Source organism: Trichomycterus rosablanca, chromosome 16 (genome assembly GCF_030014385.1).
Source record: "Trichomycterus rosablanca isolate fTriRos1 chromosome 16, fTriRos1.hap1, whole genome shotgun sequence".
Lineage (NCBI taxonomy): Eukaryota > Metazoa > Chordata > Actinopteri > Siluriformes > Trichomycteridae > Trichomycterus > Trichomycterus rosablanca.
In genome coordinates, this window is record NC_086003.1 from 2,111,742 (window position 1) to 2,136,154 (window position 24,413).

The 24,413-nt window shown below is 42.6% G+C and overlaps 1 protein-coding gene across 5 annotated transcripts in view; it reads left to right on the plus strand.

The window, feature by feature from the left end:
* Nucleotides 1–24,413, plus strand: part of ctif (CBP80/20-dependent translation initiation factor) — a 126,153-nt gene that overhangs the window by 46,118 nt on the left and 55,622 nt on the right. For 2 of the 5 annotated variants that reach the window (XM_063011533.1, XM_063011535.1), the window contains one exon: nt 7,368–7,525. The exons of 2 other annotated variants lie outside the window; for them this stretch is intronic. The gene's annotated coding sequence lies outside the window, so the exon portion shown is untranslated. Of the gene's footprint in view, nt 1–7,367; nt 7,526–23,652; nt 23,782–24,413 lie in introns of those variants that run through there. One more of the 5 variants, XM_063011536.1, reaches the window with a different exon arrangement.

The window sequence follows — 24,413 nt, forward strand, 5'->3', positions numbered from 1 at the left end:
TCAGGTGTGCATAGGGAGCAGGTGTGTTCAATTTAGTAGTACAGCTCTCACACTCTCTCATACTGGTCACTGAAAGTTCCAACATGGCACCTCATGGCAAAGAACTCTCTGAGGATCCTAAAAGACGAATTGTTGCGCTACATGAAGATGGCCAAGGCTACAAGAAGATTGCCAACACCCTGAAACTGGGCTGCAGCACAGTGGCCAAGATCATCCAGCGTTTTAAAAGAGCAGGGTCCACTCAGAACAGACCTCGCGTTGGTCGTCCAAAGAAGCTGAGTGCATGTGCTCAGCGTCACATCCAACTGCTGTCTTTGAAAGATAGGCGCAGGAGTGCTGTCAGCATTGCTGCAGAGATTGAAAAGGTGGGGGGTCAGCCTGTCAGTGCTCAGACCATACGCCGCACACTACATCAAATTGGTCTGCATGGCTGTCACCTCAGAAGGAAGCCTCTTCTGAAGTCTCTACACAAGAAAGCCTGCAAACAGTTTGCTGAAGACATGTCAACAAAGGACATGGATTACTGGAACCATGTCCTATGGTCTGATGAGACCAAGATTAATTTGTTTGGTTCAGATGGTCTCAAGCATGTGTGGCGGCAATCAGGTGAGGAGTACAAAGATAAGTGTGTCATGCCTACAGTCAAGCATGGTGGTGGGAATGCCATGGTCTGGGGCTGCATGAGTGCAGCAGGTGTTGGGGAGTTACATTTCATTGAGGGACACATGAACTCCAATATGTACTGTGAAATACTGAAGCAGAGCATGATCCCCTCCCTCCGGAAACTGGGTCGCAGGGCAGTGTTCCAGCATGATAATGACCCCAAACACACCTCTAAGACGACCACTGCTTTATTGAAGAGGCTGAGGGTAAAGGTGATGGACTGGCCAAGCATGTCTCCAGACCTAAACCCAATAGAACATCTTTGGGGCATCCTCAAGCGGAAGGTGGAGGAGTGCAAAGTCTCGAATATCCGCCAGCTCCGTGATGTCGTCATGGAGGAGTGGAAAAGCATTCCAGTGGCAACCTGTGAAGCTCTGGTAAACTCCATGCCCAGGAGAGTTAAGGCAGTTCTGGGAAATAATGGTGGCCACACAAAATATTGACACTTCAGGAACTTTCACTAAGGGGTGTACTCACTTTTGTTGCCGGTGGTTTAGACATTAATGGCTGTATATTGAGTTATTTTGAGGGAAGAATAAATTTACACTGTTATATAAGCTGCACACAGACTACTTTTCATTGTGTCAAAGTGTCATTTTGTCAGTGTTGTCCCATGAAAAGATATACTTAAATATCTGCAGAAATGTGAGGGGTGTACTCACTTTTGTGATACACTGTATATATATATATATATATATATATATATATATATATATATATATATATATATACAGTGTATCACAAAAGTGAGTACACCCCTCACATTTCTGCAAATATTTTATTATATCTTTTCATGGGACAACACTATAGAAATAAAACTTGGATATAACTTAGAGTAGTCAGTGTACAGCTTGTATAGCAGTGTAGATTTACTGTCTTCTGAAAATAACTCAACACACAGCCATTAATATCTAAATGGCTGGCAACATAAGTGAGTACACCCCACAGTGAACATGTCCAAATTGTGCCCAAAGTGTTAATATTTTGTGTGACCACCATTATTATCCAGCACTGCCTTAACCCTCCTGGGCATGGAATTCACCAGAGCTGCACAGGTTGCTACTGGAATCCTCTTCCACTCCTCCATGATGACATCACGGAGCTGGTGGATGTTAGACACCTTGAACTCCTCCACCTTCCACTTGAGGATTTTCAATTGGGTTTAGTCCATCACCTTTACCTTCAGCTTCCTCAGCAAGGCAGTTGTCATCTTGGAGGTTGTGTTTGGGGTTGTTATCCTGTTGGAAAACTGCCATGAGGCCCAGTTTTCGAAGGGAGGGGATCATGCTCTGTTTCAGAATGTCACAGTACATGTTGGAATTCATGTTTCCCTCAATGAACTGCAGCTCCCCAGTGCCAGCAACACTCATGCAGCCCAAGACCATGATGCTACCACCACCATGCTTGACTGTAGGCAAGATACAGTTGTCTTTGTACTTCTCACCAGGGCGCCGCCACACATGCTGGACACCATCTGAGCCAAACAAGTTTATTTTGGTCTCGTCAGACCACAGGGCATTCCAGTAATCCATGTTCTTGGACTGCTTGTCTTCAGCAAACTGTTTGCGGGCTTTCTTGTGCGTCAGCTTCCTTCTGGGATGACGACCATGCAGACCGAGTTGATGCAGTGAGCGGCGTATGGTCTGAGCACTGACAGGCTGACCTCCCACGTCTTCAACCTCTGCAGCAATGCTGGCAGCACTCATGTGTCTATTTTTTAAAGCCAACCTCTGGATATGACGCCGAACACGTGGACTCAACTTCTTTGGTCGACCCTGGCGAAGCCTGTTCCGAGTGGAACCTGTCCTGTAAAACCGCTGTATGACCTTGGCCACCATGCTGTAGCTCAGTTTCAGGGTGTTAGCAATCTTCTTATAGCCCAGGCCATCTTTGTGGAGAGCAACAATTCTATTTCTCACATCCTCAGAGAGTTCTTTGCCATGAGGTGCCATGTTGAATATCCAGTGGCCAGTATGAGAGAATTGTACCCAAAACACCAAATTTAACAGCCCTGCTCCCCATTTACACCTGGGACCTTGACACATGACACCAGGGAGGGACAACGACACATTTGGGCACAATTTGGACATGTTCACTGTGGGGTGTACTCACTTATGTTGCAGCTATTTAGACATTAATGGCTGTGTGTTGAGTTATTTTCAGAAGACAGTAAATCTACACTGCTATACAAGCTGTACACTGACTACTCTAAGTTATATCCAAGTTTCATGTCTATAGTGTTGTCCCATGAAAAGATATAATGAAATATTTGCAGAAATGTGAGGGGTGTACTCACTTTTGTGATACACTGTATATATATATATATATATATATATATATATATATATATTTATGTTTGTGTGTCTGTGTGTATATATTTATATTTGTGTGTGTGTCTGTGTGTATATATTTATGTTTGTGTGTATGTATGTCTGTGTGTGTGTCTGTATATTTATGTTTGTGTGTGTGTGTATATATTTATATTTGTGTGTATGAGTTTGTGTGTATCTGTGTGTGTACTAGTCTGCCCACTGTGTGTGCAGTTAAAACACATGACCGGTTCACCTTGTGTGTGTGTGTGTGCTGTAAATCCCAGTGTGATGTTCAGAGGATCAGGTAAAGGAGTAACGAGTGGAGAACAGCATGGCAGTTTGAACTTTAAGCTCTAAATGCTGTGACTGTACTAGTAACTTGAGATTCCTTCTGCTCATCAGTTCTCCAAGCGTCTCTACACACACGCTACAAAAACATAAAATTTAATGAATTAAACAAAAAACGTCGCTTCCACATTGGTGTCGTTGGGACAGTCGTCTTCCTCTGGAGAATTTAGATTTTTTAGCATAGCACTATTTTAATATTATAAGCCAGTCCGTGTCTCCTTACAGGTGGAGCTCAGAGTAACATTAAGATCACTTAATGCAGCCTGTGTCCTAAATCACATTATGTGCAGATTGTGGTTTGGTGCGCAACCAGGAAATCACTCTGGTGTTCTGTGTAAATAACATCCGCCTTTTATAAACATACATGTTAGCTTGCATGAGTGCAAATCTCCAGATAACATGTCAGGTAATTCTGGAATCAAGTATCACGAAAGAGCAATACAGTAAAAATATTTTGATTCTTTAAGCCTGGTTAGCCTGGTGGAAGAGCTTTGGGATATCACTTGGAAGATTGGGTTTGAATCCCTGTGCTGCCATTCAGCCACTGTTGGGTTATTTGGCTCTTTGTAGGTATACAAGTACTGACTGCAAAAGTAATTTTTCAGCTTCCCCCAAACCCATGGATTAATAAAAACGGACCACCGTAAGACGACTGCTTACCAGATGGAATTTTGATGGTGGAGCCGACTCACAGCGGTGACAGTAATGGTGTTCTGGTGCTGGTGATACTGTCTGTATCATACAGCACATTCTAATTCATGCCTGAATGTTTTTGATGGTTCTTGGATTACATCCCACCATGCACAACAAATTCCCTGTTAGCATAAGATGACAGTTTGGGTTTTCTGTTTGAACTGGGCAAGAGACCACTAATCCACGTACTTTATAATAAATGCATTCAACTCGTCCTGTATATAATCAGCACACAGAAATTCTCAGCTGTAGTCGGGGATTTAGGAGGCTATAACATACATGTGCATGTCCCTAACAACTCTGTTTATATGTTTGCATTTATAGTCATATTTTATAGTTTTATATTTAACTTAGACAGTAGAATCAGGCGTGTGACAGATTTATGGGGAGTAACTCTGCTGTTTTGGAGTGCGAGTTGTTTTGAACAAAGTGACAAACACAACCCCATCCCTCCCCCCCACCACTGAACACTGTCATTACCAACACCCTGACCTAAACACAGTGGCTGGGGGAGGTGGGGTTGGTTTAGTCTGCAGTATCTACCCCTAAATCATCGTTCGTTTTGGCTTAGCCGTGACAGTCAGGTCAGCGTCAGGCGCTAGCTCTCTGATTGGTCGGGGCGAGCGCAGCCTGTGATTTTATCTATGGAAAACGAAAAGGGCCAGAACGTTGTCAGCGCTTCGGAAAGTGCAAAGCTTCAGATCTTTCTAAACTGATACAGATGTGTGGTTTCTTCTCATTGTGAGTCTGGATCAGAGAGGTGAACCTGATTAGACTTGGATGTAAACTGTGTGGTGAAGAGATCGTGTTTGCGTTTTTTTTAAGGTCAGTGACTGGTGAAACAGGCCTTCTTCCCAAGATCTCATCGTCATTTTATTTTCCCTTCTTCAGATTTTTAAAGGTTAAGTTCAGCCCAAAAACCCAGAGAAAACCCAAGCGGATTTTACAATAATTTGAATTCTTTATTCATTTTTATGGTAATTCTTGACAACCTTAATAAAGTGTTAATTATCTGTTTGTTTTTAAATGGGATTTCCAACTAGGTGTCCAGATACTTTTGGCCGTACTGTGTAGGATTCATTTTTTACCTCCAGTCATGTATGCGAGGAGTTTGGCATGTTTTGCTTATGTGTGTTTTGGTTGCCTACAGATTTTGTTCTACAAAACTATGCAGAAGGTGGATTGTATTGTATTTCTCACTGTGAGTAAATAAGTGGACAAGTGCGCCTGCTTCAGATTCTTAACCCACTGTGACCTTGATCAGAATAAACTTAATAAAGATCGATAAAATAAAATAATATGTAAATATTAATTAATCATTGTGACCCAGCAGATCTGAAATCTCATGAAACTGAAATGAAACTAAACGTGTAAATCATTAAAAAAATAAATAAATAAAAATGGAAACTAATTATTATTTAACAAATGCTTCACATGAGAGAAGTACCAGCATTGAAGGTTCCCAGGATTTCTGTTTGCAGTGTTTGCAGTTTTGGTTGGTGCGTTCATATCAGAAACAGTATCTGTGTGGCTTCGTGTGGCTGCAGAGCATCATGGGTTAGCGCCTCTGTCCACCCTCACACTGGCCCCTAAATGCTCACGCTGTGATCCACGGTGTGCACGCCGAACAAAAAGACGAGGAGAGATGACCTGCTTAGATTAATCCTGTCCGCCGTGTCTGTGTGTGAGAGAGATGGAGCGATACTGCACTGATTCAAGATACATAGATAAAAAAACTAAAGCTGGAGCTGATCAGTGTGAAAAAGATCGGACTACAAGATTGTACACGCTAAAACTGTTCATTCTATTTTTATTAAGAAGTGATGCATGAAATAAAAAGACATTGTTAGTTTTATGTAACACAGTGTGGGGTTTGTATTTAATTGTATTAATTGTACGTTGTTCTTTTTAATTTGATCCTTAATTTATTCTTTTAGCTGAATTATTGTATTTGTGCTTTTTTAATTGTGAAATGACCCTCAAGTTCTAACATTTTCCTCCATCCTGCTCCAGCGAGACGGTTTTAAACATTATCCATGAGAATACAGAGTATTTTGGAGATGGGGTTAAATCCCCAGTCATGGCTTAAATACAGGTTATCCATGAGATTACAGGGTCTCATGTAGGTATTTTGGGGATGGGGTTAAATCCCCCATCATAACTCAAATACAGGCTTTGCAAAAGAGCGTGAACAGCCTAAAATCCTGGGGCGACACCGACCTGCTGATTTACAGTGTTTTCATTCATTTATTAATTAATTTCTTTCAAAATCAAGCTTTTTTTATTTTCTTATTTAAATGATTGTATTTATGCCTTTCTGTGTCCTGTAAGAACTCCTGTTAAAAATGTTCTATATAAAAATGATTATTAATATTATTATTATTGCGCTGTTATACAGCTGTGCACTGAGACATTTTGGAGAGGACTAAATCAAACATCAGGCCTATTTCTAAGACTTTAATCTTGGACATTAAGCTTGTGTACTACAGTTTAGTTTTTAGTTTTGGATAAAAGTGTCCGCTAAATGCCGAAAATGTAAATGTATGTTTTATTCCGTTAGACTCACATCTCTGATGATTTCAGATCTGATCACAGCTGCCAGTAGAGCCGAGTAGATTTCAACAGAATCCCTTTGTTAGGTTTTCGTTCAGCTCGGGTTCTTCGCAGCAGCAGCAGACTGTAATTTGTGGTCTCGAATCGGGAAACTTTTGTAACCGAGTTCCTTCACATCCTGGGTCTGTCTATGAAAATAAATGTACATTCAGATATACAGATGTGCTCACAGCTGTCAGAGACCCCTACAAAATACTAATGCTCAGATCTGTCTTGTTGGACTAGCAGGGCAACGACTTTAACAAAACCGACACAGGATTAAACACAGCGTGTTAATGTCCCGTTTAATTCATAGTGCTCAGGTATGTGAGCTAAAATAATACATAACAGGAATTGCAACATTATCCAACATTATTCTGCCTTCATAAATATTCATGAGAAATGTATAAAAAAGGTTATTGAAAAAGATAATAGAATAAATCTTTATTGTCACTGTACACAGGTAGAATGAAATTTTGCATGGCATCTCTCCAATAGAGGTAGTAGCCGCAGTAATGAAAATACTAGCAATAATTTACACTCTGTAAAATAAAGATGTACAGTCTGCATAAGTAAATTTGCATATATAAATATGGGTCAAAGGCGACTCATGTCCTTTATCTGAAGTCTGTACACATACAGACTATTATTTATATACCACATAAACGCACTTATGAAGGACTAATAGGATTAAGATTAATTTTATATTGTATAATTACATAATTATTGTATTATCATTGTGTACTTAATTCTGACCAGGGTCTCAGTGGGTCTGAACAGGATGCCAGTTCTCCATAAGGCAAGTCAGTCAGTCGCATCTAACAGCCACAGTCTGCATCTTTTTTGGGAGGTGGGAGAAAACCGCTAAGGAAACTAAGGAAAAGACACCATCACTTCAAATAGTACCAAATCAAATGGTAAGTCTAATGTTTGTTTGCCAAATTGTCCAAAGGGAGGCACACTTGTCAGTGCGCTCTCAGTGACGGTCCTAAGCCCGAAAAAAAATGGGAGGGTTGCATCAGTAAGGGCATCCAGCGTGAAAACTGTGCCAAATCTGGAGAAAACGCTAAGGAAACAAACCTGGATATTTGGCCATATAGTTCATCCAAAGCTTGTTCACCTGCAGCATGACCGCTATAAAGAAAATGTTCAGGAGGCAGAGATTAGGACTTCATACGTTTTAGAGATCAAGGCTTCGTTTTTCTCAGAAAGTAAAACTTTATTCTTAAGTCACACCAGTTCAGTACCGACCCAGTAAGACTTTACTCTTACCCACCATTAAGTCTAAATCCTCTCCAGACAGTTTAGTTGGGGATCAAGTCTGGCCTGTGAGACTAAACTGAAGCTGTTATAAATAATACTGTTTGTGGGATCCTTGATTGTGTTCAACTGGATAATGATAATAATAATAATAATTGACATTCCAAAATCCTTTCTGTCTTTAAACGGCCTCAGAACTAAAAGAACCTCCAAAAATCTATTTTCACATCCGAACACACCTTCTTTTTTACCCTCAGCGCTTTACCCAGTCTATTTTAGGTAGATTTTCCACTTTTTGGATCACTCTCAGTTGGCATGGGTTGTTTTTGGAACCCTTCCAGTTGTAGATAATAGGCACAGAAAAGGGAAGTGAGGTTATCTCAGCGAGGACTCAGCATGACTTCCTTTCATCTTCCTGGTTCAGACTTTACAGTGTGGTGTAACATACACGCCGGGTACCTGATTCAAATCCCTCTCCAGTTTCTCCTCTTTTCCATCCCCTCATCTCGGCGCTGGTGTGGGAACCTGCCTCTGTCTGCAACCTTTTAGATAAGCTTAACAACAGTCATGCTGTCATTTCCCCCCAAAAAAACTCCACCCCATCGAAAACGACCTGGACCTGGATACAAATTCAAACATGGCCAGTTATTTTTATATGTATTATATTATATATATAATCAGTTGAATATGAATCAGTGTATCAGTTGAAGGGTAGGATAATCGGGCTAGCTAATTGTTGGGTAGCTAATAGTGGTTTGGGATGGCAGTGTTTTGGGACCTTGATTAGGACCCACAGTCACAGATTAGGACTCACAGTTTCAAAATGTCTGCATGGGTTTCCTAAAGGTAGGAGATATACAGAGAGATAGACAGACAGACAGACCCACAGATAGATAGATAGATAGATAGATAGATAGATAGATAGATAGATAGATAGATAGACAGACAGATATATAGACAGACATTTATTGGCACCGTGTTAAAGGTGTTTTCTTCCTCCACCTCTTTTTGATGGACAGAACTGAGGTGTGTTTGGTACCTCCAGCCTTTTCCCCCTCTCCAGTTCTCTGCTTTCATAATTAAACCCCTGCATTCTATCTCAGTGGTGGTGAGCTGGTGTAACAGACCGCGGTGCCACCTGAGCACCCAGCAAGTAATTCATTCTGTTTAATTGATTTTATTCGCCCCTTAGCAAGGAGTTTGGCTGAATCACCTAAACGTCATCTTTTAAAGGCGTGTCTACATATTATTGGCCATGTAGGTTACTTTTCACTTTGGTACACTCGTTCTTACAGGTGATCTTGAGATACGAAGTTACCTGTGACCCCCCCTTGCTACTGAAAACCTATGATCTACTTTCTGAGTTCTACACTATAGAACGTATTTGGACACCTGACTTTAAATGTGTTGTACAGCCTATTTCAAACTCAAGGGCTATTAAAATAGAGCGACCTCTGTGTGACCTTTTCAGCTACAACAGGATGAAAAGAGAAGACTTTGAATATTGTCTGTGGGAATTTGTGCCTATTCAGTCTAAACATGACAGCATTTGTATGGCTGGGCAGTGATGTTGGTCAAGAAAGCTGAATTGACGTTCCGTTTCAGAGCTGTTGAGTGGGATTAAGGTCAGGACTCACTGGAGCTTTTCTTCATATACACCTTTATAGTCCTGGAAAAGGAAAAGACCTTCCCTAAACTGTTGCTGCAAAGAAGAAGCATATAATTTCCTTTGTATAATTAATTTATTACAACTGTTAGCAACTGTTGTGGCTGAAACAAATGAATTCATAAATAAGAAGGGGTGTCCCAATACTTTTGTTCATATAGTGTATATAGAGCTTCGTGAACTTTCATTGTAATGCTTGTTGTGGCTTAGTCGACTGGGTTCAGTCACATCAGCTGTATTTATATGGGCACAGAGAAGTCACAGGCTATAGTCAATCAGAATCATTAATATAGGATTTCAGATTTTCCAATCATTCAGTCACAGAAAAGGCACAGTTGCAGAAATGATTCTCTTTATGTGTTTATAAGTGTTTTGAACTGGAGTTTCTCCAGCGCTACCATTAAGCTTTAATAAAAAACACACGAGCACCAGTTGGATCAGGAAGCTTCTGCAGGGCCGTAGTTCTTTGGCATGGCTTTCTGAGTCGTCCTGCTCTCTCTCTCTGCCGTCTCCCGCCGGCACCGATCGGGCATCGCTCCTCCGGGTGAAGCATGGGCACCGGAGGGTATCAGTGACGAGGTCGCCACCCTTGAGTTGCCATGGCATCGGCGCGTAGGCGGAGGTGAAAATTAAAGATGGCAGGAGGCGTCTCGCACCGCACCTTGCGCCGTCCCGAGAGGGCCGAGGAGATCGAGAGGGGGGGAAGGACCAGACGACAGACGTCTCAGGGGCCCGGTCACCCACCGCGAGCGGCAGAGAGAGGAACGAGCAGACAGAGAAGGAAGGAGCGGATAAAAAGAGAGACGCCGAGCTGCATATTTCAGCCAGCTCGTCACGGGGTGGAACGCGACACCGCGAGAGGTGTGACTGAATTCGTCTCTTCGTGTCACAAACGTGCGACGCGTCCTTCCATTGTTCCGCCGTCTGTCTTGCAGGCTGCTCCTATTCGACTGCACGCGATGGGAGAGACAGAGACGCTCATACCGACACTTGTGTGGTGAACAATACGGCGAGGCTCTTTCTTTCCGCTCCTTTAACACCTTCCAGAAAGGTCAAAAACATGAAGATGAGAAAACATCAGTGACTTCAAAAGTCAATACTTCAATACTCATGTTTTTCATGGTAGTGTTTGGATTTAAATAATTTATATAACTGATTTTTTCTGTGACTGAATAATTAAAACACACTTCTTTATCCAAACAAAAATCACAAATTTGAGTTTCTAGTGTTTCTGGGTTTTTTTGAAAATGTGATTAAATTTGGACTAATTTTGAAGAAACAATATATGGCCAGAAGAATGTGTATTTTATGCTTTCAGCTTTGTGGCAGCAGTTTAAGGAAGGCCCTTTCCTGCACAAAACTAGGTTAATAAAAACACTTTAATGAGTTTGGTTTGAAGGAACTTTGGTGGTGGCATAAAGCTCACAGAACCCACACTTACTCAGTCCATCACTCACTCGCTCACACAAGGGCAATTTAGAGCAGCTAATCCACCTTTTGCATGCATTTGTGGAAGGTACAGTGTATCACAAAAGTGAGTACACCCCTCACATTTCTGCAGATATTTAAGTATATCTTTTCATGGGACAACACTGACAAAATGACACTTTGACACAATGAAAAGTAGTCTGTGTGCAGCTTATATAACAGTGTAAATTTATTCTTCCCTCAAAATAACTCAATATACAGCCATTAATGTCTAAACCACCGGCAACAAAAGTGAGTACACCCCTAAGAGACTACACCCCTAAATGTCCAAATTGAGCACTGCTTGTCATTTTCCCTCCAAAATGTCATGTGATTTGTTAGTGTTACTAGGTCTCAGGTGTGCATAGGGAGCAGGTGTGTTCAAATTAGTAGTACAGCTCTCACACTCTCTCATACTGGTCACTGAAAGTTCCAACATGGCACCTCATGGCAAAGAACTCTCTGAGGATCTTAAAAGACGAATTGTTGCGCTACATGAAGATGGCCAAGGCTACAAGAAGATTGCCAACACCCTGAAACTGAGCTGCAGCACAGTGGCCAAGATCATCCAGCGTTTTAAAAGAGCAGGGTCCACTCAGAACAGACCTCGCGTTGGTCGTCCAAAGAAGCTGAGTGCACGTGCTCAGCGTCACAGCCAACTGCTGTCTTTGAAAGATAGGCGCAGGAGTGCTGTCAGCATTGCTGCAGAGATTGAAAAGGTGGCGGGTCAGCCTGTCAGTGCTCAGACCATACGCTGCACACTACATCAAATTGGTCTGCATGGCTGTCACCCCAGAAGGAAGCCTCTTCTGAAGTCTCTACACAAGAAAGCCCGCAAACAGTTTGCTGAAGACATGTCAACAAAGGACATGGATTACTGGAACCATGTCCTATGGTCTGATGAGACCAAGATTAATTTGTTTGGTTCAGATGGTCTCAAGCATGTGTGGCAGCAATCAGGTGAGGAGTACAAAGATAAGTGTGTCATGCCTACAGTCAAGCATGGTGGTGGGAATGCCATGGTCTGGGGCTGCATGAGTGCAGCAGGTGTTGGGGAGTTACATTTCATTGAGGGACACATGAACTCCAATATGTACTGTGAAATACTGAAGCAGAGCATGATCCCCTCCCTCCGGAAACTGGGTCGCAGGGCAGTGTTCCAGCATGATAATGACCCCAAACACACCTCTAAGACGACCACTGCTTTATTGAAGAGGCTGAGGGTAAAGGTGATGGACTGGCCAAGCATGTCTCCAGACCTAAACCCAATAGAACATCTTTGGGGCATCCTTAAGCGGAAGGTGGAGGAGCGCAAAGTCTCGAATATCCGCCAGCTCCGTGATGTCGTCATGGAGGAGTGGAAAAGCATTCCAGTGGCAACCTGTGAAGCTCTGGTAAACTCCATGCCCAGGAGAGTTAAGGCAGTTCTGGGAAATAATGGTGGCCACACAAAATATTGACACTTCAGGAACTTTCACTAAGGGGTGTACTCACTTTTGTTGCCGGTGGTTTAGACATTAATGGCTGTATATTGAGTTATTTTGAGGGAGGAATAAATTTACACTGTTATATAAGCTGCACACAGACTACTTTTCATTGTGTCAAAGTGTCATTTTGTCAGTGTTGTCCCATGAAAAGATATACTTAAATATCTGCAGAAATGTGAGGGGTGTACTCACTTTTGTGATACACTGTACCTGCAGAAACCAAACATGGGAAACTCAGACAACAGAAAACAGACAATAATCAGAGGCAAGAACCAAAGAGGAAAGAACCAAATGATGTTATGCGTCAGCAAAAAAAAAATTTGAAAATCAGTTTTATGTTTTGTTTACATTAGATAGATAGATAGATAGATAGATAGATAGATAGATAGATAGATAGATACTTTATTGATCCTTTGCAGGAAATGTCTTTGTTCCAGCAGCTCACATCGGACAACAAACAACTTCTTACATACATACAACATTCACTAACAGTATAAAAACAAGCAATAAAAATTCACAGTGAGATTCTATATACATGTAAACATTAGTGTTATAGTGCATGCACAGCATACAAAATGTAGGTGTTTATTATAAATTATTATGAATTATTATGAATTGTTGAACAGTCTGATTGCAGTTGTAAGGAAAGATTTCCTGTGAAACACGTGCAGTGAGCACAGATTAATTTAAAAATGCTGTATTAGGGATCCCCCAGCAGCGAAAGACAAATTGACTATGCTAAATTGGGAGAAAATGCATCAGTAATATAGAAAACAATGCAGGATTGTTCATGCCTGTGTTTCTATAATATCGAAGAACAAGAAAAAATAGAGTATAAAGGACCAGAACAAGTGAGAGATATAAAGAGTCTAAAGACAGAGAAGAAAAAGAAGCTCGAGTATAAAACTCTACACCGTGTTGTGACCCTTGAACTAAAGCGTGGATCCTGCAGGCCCCGAGCTGAGGGTGGAGAGCTGTGGTGCCATCCATGCGTCCCATCGTTTTCCAGCAGCCGGTCCAGAGCGGTTGCTGAGGAGGACGTTAAGGGGAGGCCGCCGCCCTTCAGCTCGGCTTTGTTGTGTGGTGACACACACTCAGCCCACCCCAACATTCCAGCTCCTAAATTCAGCCTGCAGCACAATTGTAGGTTTGAGACGTTACAAACGGAGCAGAGGAAAAGCTCGGTGAGGAGCACGTCGAGAGGAGAAGAGAGCAGGACGTGATATCGCTAGTCATCTTATCGCATCATATTCAGCAAATCTGTAACCGTCAGAGCATCACAAGGCTTTAGGTTCACACACACACACAGGAGTTCATCAGTACAACCCAGAGGTTCTTAATCTTTTTTAAACAGTGACCCCATTTTAAGACGTTCCTGACCCAACCACAATGCCACTCACTAACCGCTTCATACTGGTCAGGGTCGTGGTGAGCCCAAAGACACTCTGGAACACTTAGCACAAGGCAGGAATGGAATTACATCCTGACCAGAAAGTCAATCTATCCCAGGGCAGGTCATTATCTTAACAAATTAGCTCTATCATCTCTTTCACATGGGCCAATGTTGATGAAAGCTTGCTTGACTGTGTCACATAGGTTTTAGAAGCATTTAATTAATGGCAGAGTTAATGGTTCTGAATCATTTTCTTTCAGTATAAGGTGACACTTTTTTACCTTGCAAACAGACTGCTGGTGCATGTCATTTTTCAGGGATGCAGTTATACAATCCCTGTTAATAGGGGCACAGAGAGGTCACTAGATGTAGTCAATACTAATCTCTAATGAGGAATAAAGCGACCACAACATTCCATACCATTATAGAACTTGCTTTATTGTTATTATAAAAGGTGCAGTCAAGTTGATTTCAACTCCTTGAGACAGTATGGATAGTGTTTGTCCAGATCCTCCAGCCTCTTCAGGCTTCTTAATGGCTCTTCATTGTCTTCTAAGAATTTTCTACACCATCAAATTAATAATTTCATAATTTATCCGCTGGGTGCAAGGCAGGAATACCCTGGACAGGGCACAAATCCATCACCCTTCAGACATAGCCATGTGTAACATAATGTCTGTGTAGGCGCACAGTCAGCTAATAGCACAGCTGATATTGAAACTCCAAACCTCGGAGGTGGTGGGCTAGCATGATGTACTGCTGCACCATCCGAACGCCCTCAAATTATTAATGTGTGTATATTTTTGACTCACCAACTTTCCATGTTGTTTTAATAAATGAGAAAGTAAGGGCAGTGATAGCTGAATGGTTAGGGTTCTAGACTAGTAATGAGAAGGTTGCTGGTTCAAGCCTCACTACAGCCCAGTTGCCACTTTTGGGCCCCTGAGCAAAAGCCCTTAACCCTCAGGTGCTCAAGTTGTATTCAGTCATAACTGTAAGTCGCTTTGGATAAACGTGTCTGCTAAATGCAGCAAATATAAATGTAAGTATTTAGTCACAGAAAAATAGCAGTCGCAGAAGTTCCAAAACTGCACTGACATACACGTCTTATACAAGTGTATGAGGATAAATACATTCTATAGGCAGTGGAAGGGTGCGGTGGGTAGAGATGATGGAGCAGCTAATGTGGTAGTCAAAGAAAGAAGGAGTGTAGCCAAACATGCACAAACAGGAGCCTGGATTACTTGTGCACGCACACACTCACACACCTTTACGACGCCTGTTGTACCAAATACATTTTCATTTACATTTTCAGCATTTAGCAGATGCTTTTATCCAAAGCAACTTACATTTGTGACAGTATACAGTCTAAGCAATTGAGGGTTAAGGGCCTTGCTCAAGGGCCCAACAGTGGCAACCTGGCAGAGGTGGGGCTTGAACCGGCAACCCTCTGATTACTAGTCCTGTACCTTAACCACTAGGCTACAGCTGTGCCAAATAATGATTTAAAAACACAATCACAGCATAACACACCCACATCTGTACACATCTGTCAATCATAACTCACATTCTAACCCAGTTTTATGTTTCCCATCATGTTTGGGACGACAATACAAAAACTTTAACCACTCCAGACTGTCTCAAGTGTCTGAGTCATCTGTTTTCGCGTGTCCCCCACCCCGACACACACACACCCTCTCCGTCTTGCAGAACATTCATTAGGAGGCCCAGCCGAACACACTTTCAATAGCTCACCACAGCAGAGGCCTTACTAGTATTTTTCATACCCCCACCCAAGACAAACGTCATAACCCACAGCCACAAACACACACACACCCCTCCCATTACCCCACCACAGCCCACTGACTTTTAGGTACTTGTTAAGAGTCTGGGGTTTTGACTCACTCAGACTTTATTCTGTTTATAGGGGTCATAAGGGAAGAACATAAACAGGTTAATTAGTCCTCACCTGCTGACCTCTCACTTATTAAAGTGACACAGAACTCCAATGACAAGAAACTCTGGTGTTTTTAATATTATGTTCCTCTACCATATAATCGTTCCCCTTTTTTTGGCTGCTCTCATTTTTTAAGGGCCGTTACATCAGATCTGCTTGCATACCAGACTTGGACCTGACGCAACCCTCCTTATTTTATCTGCGCCTGGAATCGACACTGAGAGCACACTGACAAGTGCATCTCCCAATAGCTGGGCTGGGCTGAATTCTGATTCGCACCCTGGATTCCCAGATCCCAGCGGTAGTAGGCTAGAGTACTTGACCACTGCGTAACCCAGCGCCCATGGTGGTTTCCCAAACTCAGGTACCCAAACTTCCAGGGATACTCCTAATACGGGAACGCAAAAGTCAGGAAAACCCTGGTCGCCAGTCCATCACAGGGCAGACACACATACACACACACAAACACTTTGGCCAATTTTTATTTGCTCCAATTGGCCTAACTGTATGTTATTGGACTTGTGGGACGTAACCAGAGCACCCGGAGGAACATACAAACTTCACAAAGACAGGACTCTGGCTGCCTGGCCGCGGAATTGAACCCAGGCCCTTTTTACTGTAAGGTGCCCCACTGTGCCGCCTGCCTAGATCATACTGTATTATTTACAATCACTTTTTAGGTCGGCCACCCATATTCAGCGTCACATCGAAGGCAGATTGTGGAAATCAGCACAGATAAACTGTAGCTACCAGTGGTGCTTCACATCAATGGTCCTGACACATTTTTGTACACGTGAGACGTGCTAAATGAGTGGATCAGCAAACTACAATCCTGCCAGGTCTTATAATAAAAGATCTGTTATACATAACAAAAGCACATTCATTATTTTCACTGTCTTTGCAGAGTGAAAAACACACCCACATGTTTAACAAGCATACAGAGGTTTTTATTATCCGGCCCCCTCGTGACGGCGTTATCAAAAGGAACAAGGCCGTGTTTGGGCCGGGACAGGGAGTGGAGGGCTTTACTTTAATTAAGCAGCCCAGTGTGTGGGAAACGTCGAGGCTTGAGAGGAACCTTGACGATCCAGTGTGGCCTGATTTCGCTGAGCCCCCTCAGACGCAACAGGACACGTTCGTACAGACGTCGTGCCCTCGCCCTCATCTTTCACACACGCACACACACACTGAACAGGGTGTGTGTGTTTGAGCTAACTGACAGGAGGATCTGAAGAGAGTTGGTGTGTCATTTATACTGTTACTGAGATCAGTACTGAGACGTTAATAAGGAGGATTCAATAAAAGCTGCTGGTTTCATTTTACTCCATAGGAAAGTACGTTCTTTAATTAAAATAAAAAAGCACATAAGTGCAGGGCAGAAATTCACTCTGGACAGGCCGCCAAACACTCACTGGGCAACACACGGAGGACACGGATGCTTCAGCAGCTTCTAATTACAGCAGGGTTTAGTCTTGGAATGTTTAAATACAAACATTTTATGGACACCAGCCAGTTCTAATATCAGGTCTAATATCTAATAATACGTTCAGAGAATAACTGAGACACGTGGTCCTCACAAAGTGCTACAAACCTAAACACAAAAATAAAGATACTCTAGCTTGGCTGGTTATGAGATGTCCAGACAAAGACCTCAGTATAAAACACCAATAAAAGCAGATTGTTCAACAATATGAGACACAAAGTGAGAATCACACACGACACGAGTCTCTGGTGCCAATTAAAAAGAAATTAAACAGCCGGTGTTGGAAAATCTAAACCAAAACCGTGGGCATTCATGTGGAATTGCCTCCCTCCCCCTGTGTGTCTGTAACATCATTCACAACAGTTTGGAGTGTGACTGTGGGAACAGTGCTTATTCTTCCAAAAGAGCATTTGTAAGGTCAGGCACTGATGTGATGTTCCAGGCTCTGTGCAGGCCATTAAAGTTCTCGCACCATGTTTTTATGGATCTTGCTTTGTGCACATGGGAACAGTCATGCAGACAGAGGAAAGGAAACAGGAACTTTTATCAGATTGTTGCCCCAAATTTGATGCATATTATTTATTTTATATATTTAAAGTGACACACCTGTTTACTGTAAGTTGTGCCTGAAACACCTAAAGCAAATTAACAGTGGTGTCCACATACTTTCGTTCATGTTAGCTCAGAGTAAAAGCCCGACAAACATGAGATGAAACTGTTCCGACAGATGAGCAGGCGTAAATGTCCAGAACTTTATTTTTTTCATGAAGTTCGTGATGAGAAAAAAAAGCTCCTTTCTCTGCCTCCTTCCTTCCTGAGTACCTGACACCTTCTCTCTCCTCCACCAACTTCTCTCCTCGGTCCATCTGCCCCCCTTCCCACCTCACCCACTGCCTTCCAGCTCACCCACCTACTCAACGGGTGCTCACACACTCACACAGACACGCTCAGCCAGCGAACAGCACCGGCGGCACACAGCGGGGGGTCGGGCGCAGGGCTGAACCGAGCCGGCAGGGGGAGAGCGAGCGGCACACCACAAAACTTCAGACATGTTCTCATAGTCATGTCATACCTTACTTCTACACTTCATTAAAAAAGTTCAGGGCATTTACGCCAGCTCACCTGTCGATGCGTTTTCATCTCATGAGCCAACATGAACCAAAGTATGAAGACACCACTTTTAATTTGGTTCTTCTTCTTTTGGGTGCACTTGTTAGGACCACATCTTGCTCTGTCCTGAACATTAACTTATCAAACCATCCGCCTGCGTGTCTTTCCTCACAACATCTATAAATCTCCACTTTGGCCTCCTCTCTCCTCCTCTTGTCTGGCAGAAACATCATCAGAACTTTTCTCATGAAATCCCTGTACCAGTCATAGTGCCCACATTCCATAGTGTTCCAACTCTCACCACCCTGTGCCTCAGAACAATCATTCCTCATCTTCTTCTCCCTCAGAAGTATAGTTCCATTGGTACCCTGCTGGTCAAAAGTACTAGCGGCGGTCATTGTTAACCCAGGCCCTCTAAAAGTCATGCTAGAATAGGAAAGGACCTTCCCTGAACTGTTGCTGCAAAGTTGGAAGCATATTATTTCCTTTTTAAACCTGATTTATTAGAAGGGGTGTCCCAGTACTTTTGTCCATGTAGTGTATGTGAATGGAGACAAGTTGGTTTTACTTGGCCGGCTATTAAAAGTTTAGGTCACATCACTGTAACAGGAACCATTAGCAACCAGTTTATTCCTGTAGTTCCTGTACTGGGGAGCGCCGAGACTTCCCCCCGAGGCTGGGAGACGATGAACTTGATGATGAATGCTAATGCAGGAGCACAGAGCTGTGTGAAACGAGCTCTCACCACCACGAACAGGTCGTCTGTTCTCTCTCACACACACACACACACACACACACACACACACTGGTAAAGTGACTGTACCGGATGGTCTAGATGGCCTACTGTCCCCACCTGCTGGCTAAAGACACACATTCATCCAGAAGGTGTGTTTACCTGAGTGAGAAACACCTGCTCAGTTTATACATCACAGCCCTCCACTCTGGTTTTATTCATTCATTCATTCATTCGTTTCCTCTACATGTAGCAGGTGGTAAACAGGGACTGAGGGTCCTACATGTAGCTGTGTATGTATGTATGTATGTATGTATGTAGGTGTTCAAATATTTTTGGCCACACAGTGTATTTAATATTTTGTTTTTATTTAAACAGTACAAAATAAAAAGGCATTGTGGGCAAATTAAAAGTGAATAAAGGCCCTGTACGTTTCTCCTCAGTCTCCTGGGTGTATGCAGTATTTACTCTGAAGAGCAGGTGGACAGTACACTCAGTTTGAAAGTGCTAGCTAGAGGAAGACGTTCTGAAGGAGTGAGTGGGCCGTACTGTGTGATTCCACGTTTAAGGTTTGAACTTTTTTAAGAACAGGCCGCAGCCTCACGTATATATCATCACTCAGGCTCTGCCATACTAATTACCACCTACCGCCCAATCCACCAGCTCTCCTCTCTCTCCTTTCACTATTACTAGCTCTCTCTCTCACTCACTCTCTCGCCCTCTCTTTCCTCAAGCTTTATTTTACTGAGCTTATATAAGGAGTATAAATGGAAAACTGTATTTACTGCACAGCAGTGTTTTCTTGAATATTGTAGATCGTTTTACTTTCCCTCAGTGTTGGGCTCATTTGAGTTTGACTCTAGCCTAAAGACTCATGACTTGATTAAACTCTAGCCTAAAGACTAATGACTTAAATTGGACTCTAGCCTAAAGACTCATGACTTGATTAAACTCTAGCCTAAAGACTAATGACTTAAATTGGACTCTAGCCTATAGACTCATGACTTGACTTGGACTTGTATTTTGTGACTTGTAAACATCTCTGCTTTGCACAGTCATAAACCGGTTGCTGTAAACACTTCACTTGTCACCAACTCTAGCCTAAAGACTGTCATTTCACTTTGACTCTAGCCTAAAGACTCATGACTTTACTTGGACTCTAGTCTATAGACTCATGACTTGACTTGGACTCTAGCCTATAGACTCATGACTTGACTTGGACTCTAGCCTATAGACTCATGACTTGACTTTGACTCTAGCCTTGACTTGAACTTGTATTTTGTGACTTGTCAACATCTCTGCTTTGCACAGTCATAAACCGGTTGCTGAAAACACTGCACTTGCCACCAAAACAAACTTTGGACTTGAGTTTTGGATGATAAGCTACGTTTGTGAGAAAACTGTACATTTGATTATAAAAGCTTTAAGGAGTGGCATGCAGGACTAGTAAAAGTATGTGTGTTAGGTGTGTGAGATGGGTCTGCCTGTGTGTTGTGGTGCGAGATTTGGAATGAGGAAGTGAGCGAGAGGATGGAGGGATGAAAGAGGAGGGTGGGAACGGTGGCTGGGTGCTGCAAGTCTGCGGGAAGATGCCTCTCACCAGGAAGATTAATTAGTCTCTGACAGCGACAGCTAAAGTGTTACAGCCATCTGGAGAGTGTGGAACTTCAGGAGACTTCTGACTGTGTGTGTGTGTGTGTGGAGGAGATTGCAGTGCTGTTGTTGTAGATGAGAAAAGTTCTCGAAAAACATGTGAAAAGCAACTGCAGAGTGTTAGAGAGATTGTCGAGTTCAGTGACCTTCACCCATAATGCAGTGTGTGTGTGTGTGTGTGTGTGTGTGTTCATTCATTTCTTTTGTATTATGACCTGCGAGAATAGGAGAGAAACCCAGCAGTTATAGTTACTATCATTAAAACAATGTTGTTTGAGGTGTGTTCAAAAAAGGAAGTTATTTTTTTCATTACATTTCCATCAATTGCTCTCTCCTGGTCAGGGTTGTGGCGGGTCCAGTTTCACCGGGAAATACCCTGCACAGGGAGCAAACCAATCACAGAGTTCTGGCCATCCTTCCTTCCTCAGACATAGCCAACCACATATTTGTAGATGCCCAGCTGGCCGATAGCACCGGTGAGACCCGGGTTTGTAATAGAAATTATTTCATTAGTGACTAGATTTTGAAAACGGCTTCATCCTGGTCATGGCTGCAGTGGGTCTGAAGCCACCCAGAGACAATACGCACAAGGCAGGGATGCATGGACAGAGCCAATCCATAGCAGGGCCTCACACACTCACACTTTCACCCACACAACCACGCCCTTTACCGTTTTTTGTCTTCCTTTCACAAGCACCATCACTTTTGTTTTCACTGCATTTCTTATATCTTTATTAAATATTTACTTTTTATTTATTTAATTAACCTTTATACTGTCTAGGGCACCCAAGAAGTTCAAGTCTATTTTGAGTCTTAATCTCCTGAACCCCTACTTTAGGATACATCAGCTGTATGATCTCTGGCCACAAGAAGTCTAAAAAACAAGAGGAGACCCAGAAGAGAAAAGAGGGAACAAGGCAATGACCACCAGAGGGCGTCACACATCAGCACAAAGACAAATCAGCCCACAGTTTGGGAGTCAAATCATATTTTGAGATATGAAAATAAGGGCTTAACGTTGCATGGATGTGCACTACAGTATTTCTAGCATGATTGCACTATCACTACTGACAGATACAGTCAAGTGTTGAAGTAACATGCTGCAGGAATATAAGCTATTATTGAAACAAACATATGGATGTTGTAGATCAAAAAGAGGTCAGATTTACACCATGACCAAAGGTGTCACCCAGTACAATGCTGTCACACAATCTGGTATTAATATGTTGTGCTTCCGGTGGCTAAGTGGGTAGCACTGTCACCTCACAGCAAAAGGTCCTGGGTTCGATCCCCAGGTGGGGAGGTCCGGGTCCTTTCTGTGTGGAGTTTGCATGTTTTCCCCATGTCCGTGTGGGTTTCCTCTGGGTGCGCCGGTGTCCTCCCACAGTCCAAAGACGTGCAAGTGAGGTGAATTGGAGATACTAAATTGTCCAAGACTGTTTGGTGTGTAATGAATAACTATCGTTTCTGTCATGAATGTAACCAAAGTGTCTAAAATCCTAATAAACAAACAATATGTTGTGCTTTAGGGTGGCACAGTGGTGCAGCAGGTAGATTTGCAGCACCAAGAGTGCAGCACATTATGTACAGAGGGGGCCAAAACATTCATTTATCTTGCATAGTCCTGAATTTAATACAGAGGGTTTTTTTTATTACAAACCATATAATCAGCATAAAAAATGGAATGAGAAGTTGAATCTTTCTTAGTATTTTTGCACTAAGAAAATGAAGCACATGTAAAATTGTTCACCTGTTATAAATATGAACGTGCCAAATACTGGGAAATATATATATATACTGTATATATATGTATATACTGTATATATAAATTTGTGAAGTAAGCTGAACAAATAAAAAAACCTTATATTTTATTGCAAAATAGAAGCATTCTTTACTAGTGGTCTCAGACTTTTGGCTGCCACTGTAGGTAGTTTTAAAGCAATTTATCTCTTATGAATATAATTTAACTTAAAGATCTTAGACAACTACTAATATTTAATAGAACCACTTATTAAGGGTTAAGGGTGGCACGGTGGCTACGTGGGCTTGATCCCCTGGTGGGGCGGTCCGGGTCTTTTCTGTGTGGAGTTTGCATGTTCTCCCGTGCCTGTGTGGGTTTACTCCGGGAGCTCCGGTGTCCTCCCACAGTCCAAAGACGTGCAAGTGAGGTGAACTGGAGATACAAAATTGTCCACGACTGTGTTCGTTATGATTTTATGATTATGATTTTAACGTCATGTTTTACACTTTGCTTACATTCATGACAGGAACGATAGTTACTCATTACACAAGATTCATCAGTTCACGAGGTTATATCGCACACAGTCACGGACAATTTTAGTGTCTCCAATTCGCCTCACTTGCACGTCTTTGGACTGTGGGAGGAAAGCGGAGCGCCCGGAGGAAACCCACGCGGACACGTGGAGAACATGCGAACTCCACACAGAAAGGACCCGGACCGCCCCACCTGGGGATCGAACCCAGGACCTTCTTGCTGAAGTCGTGCAAGTGAGGTGAATGGGAGATACTAAATTGTCCATGACTGTGTTTAATTAATATAATCTTGTGACCTGATGAATCTTGTGTAATGAGTGGCTACCGTTCCTGTCATGAATGTAACCAAAGTGTAAAACATGATGTTCAAATCCTACTAAACAAACAAAATGTAAGTGTAATGTAAAAGAAGCAGTTCTAACAGGAGTAGTAGTATCAGTTTGTTATGAACTACACTTCCCATGAGTCCTGAGTTCGGCTCTACGCGGACTGGGCCTCGACAGCATATCCGAGCGTAACGTCACATTTCTGCATTCCCCCTCTCCCAGTGTGTAAGAGGAACGCTGCAGCCCTCATCCTTTCCGTTCCTCATTTTAACTCCGTTTCCCCACCTTCACACTCATGACACTGCGGATTTAACCTGCCACAGAGTCCCCGGACCTCCTGACCAGCCGGACTCCTCGGTTTTAGGTGAGTATTGGGTGTATTTTGGTGCTTTATGGGCAGTAAGGGATGTGTCTCTTTAATGTAGCGCTCTGTGGGTGCTACCTGTACTACCTTACTAAATAGTATCCACCGATACAAGTTAATACTCCACATGTATTGATACTTGACTGTACTAGTTAGTACGCTAGTATGCAGATTCGAACGCATTTGTATTTGGGCGTTATTCCTCCCCCACCCGTTTTCCGCCAGTATTGCTACGCGTGCCCGGATTGGCTAGTAATAGCCTGCCTTTCTGTGTTCTCTACAGTGATTGGCTGGTATTTCGGTCTTTATGAACTACTCACCAATCCTGGTCAAGGAGGCGGGATGTGTTCTATACGGGTGGGAGAAATAGTGTTGGTGAATGTTTAGCTACATAGATACAATGATCAGTTATCTTACTGTTGTTTTCTCATTGTAAAATTGTTTTGGTTTATTGTTGTGGAAACAAATTTATTGCTAATGTTTGTGAATATGGTCGCAATTCAGCTAAAGAAAACGACTGACATGTATCTGTTGTGTTGCTTTTGGATAAACAATTGGTCGGCTGATAGCTGTTGATGCTAACTAGGAAGGCTAATAAGCTGGTTAGTTAAAGCTGAGCCACTCAAACTTAA